The following is a 1,884-nucleotide window of genomic DNA, read 5'->3' on the forward strand; positions in this document are numbered from 1 at the left end:
TAGCAGCTAATATAACCGCTGATTGTTAGCATAGCAGCTAATATAACTGCTATGCTGTTATAGCAGTTATAACAGCATAGCAGTTATAGCTGCTATGGTTGTTAGCATAGCAGCTAATATAACCGCTGACTGTTAGCATAGCAGCTAACGTTTTCATACTGTTTTCTAATGAGAGCTGATGAGAAACGGCTGTTAGAGGAGAAGTGAATTAAAAACCAGAGGATTTAGTGAGTAAAGGTCAGTCAGGATCAGAGCTGGAGCTGCTGGTCTTCAGTCTGTTTCCAGCTCAGCTTCTCCATGTCGGTGTTTAGCTATAAAGATGCTACGAGTCAGAGCCCAACATGCTGAAAATGGCTTTTTATGAATGTGAAGGAAACATTTATGTATTTTCTATTACACTTTTGGATCATTTCTCTGTTATTCTTGGCTTTAGCCTGTGAACCAGGACGTCTCAGAAGTCACTGAGTTCTCCCAGTGTGACCAGCAGACTGAAGCCAGTGACCAGTGTTCCCAGTATAATGAATAAATGTTTCATTCTTTCACTTTCTGTTGTAAATATCTCAGTCTGAAGTATTAGTGTATTAATGTAGCTTTTGTAATGAAATAAACATAATTTACTCTGTTAGAATTATTTTCACTCTTTGCTGTCAATAGTTGACAAACTGTAATAAATATTTAATCTCCGGAAAAAAGTAAGAAAAATATGTAGTTTAATGTTTGACAATGACTGATTTATAAATCAAGTCATTTCTCAATAACGTATAAAAAATACAGGAAAATTATTTGTTTCTTGTCTTGAAATGTTAAATGAACATTAAATTATGGACTCATGTAAATATATTCTTTAATAAAACACTGTAAAACTGTGTCTGTTCATCAATGTCATTATAATCACATCCAAAGTTAGAAACCGTCTTTAGTCATTTCTCTGATTGCCAAATATATTAATGTGTGAGAAAATGTGTCAATGGCAGAAATTAACTCAAAATACTTTGTAGAATGGCACTTTATAAAGTTCGGTCCTTTTACCTGTATTAGCTACTGGCAGAGATGCCACATTCAATATGGCCGACGCTGTTACGTATCGCAGCAACGGGCCGGCCCGCTCCATGACCTTTGACCCGCTCCATGAGGCGTCTACGTGTTCATGTCTGTTTCAAACCGTCAGACATGAATTTCCCCAGGACTTCCGGTGAAACTTTGACCCAAACGACTGAAGGTCGGAGCAGAAACTCCGCGGCTCAGTGGGCCTACACTGCCACCTGGTGGCGAAGTGGACCGATAGAAACTAGCGAAGCATCTGCAGCTTTTAAAGCTTCTCCTAGAGGAGGAACAAACTGCGGCCCGCGGGCCATTTGCGGCCCTTGGAGTGATGTTATGTGGCCTCCGGCTGCAGTTTAACCCTCCTGTTATGTTGCGGGTCAAACGGACCCATTTAAAAAAAAATTATTTTTAAAAAAATAGTTGGAAGTATTTTTTTTTGCACTAAACTTTTTCTATTTGTCGTAATAGGTGCACTCTACATATAAATAAAAAATGTATTAATTTTACACATCTGCAACCCCCCAGAGTCGACATATTACAAAGATACTGTTTGGGTCAGTTTGACCCGGCAGTCAAGTTGAAGGGTAGAAAGATAAAAAATGTCCAAATCCGTTTCCTTACAGCTATGAACCATATTTCACCTCACACACACACACACACACACACACAGCCCACTCTCACTACCGTCTTTGCTTCACTAGGAATCTGCGAGAAATCAGGTGTTCATACAACCTTTGATGGAAACATTTTCTGTTCCTGAGGACAAGCTCCACCCACAGAGGACAAGCTCCACCCACAGAGGACAAGCTCCACCCACACAGTGGACAAGCTCCACCCACA

This window comes from Poecilia reticulata, linkage group LG5 (genome assembly GCF_000633615.1).
Source record: "Poecilia reticulata strain Guanapo linkage group LG5, Guppy_female_1.0+MT, whole genome shotgun sequence".
NCBI lineage: Eukaryota > Metazoa > Chordata > Actinopteri > Cyprinodontiformes > Poeciliidae > Poecilia > Poecilia reticulata.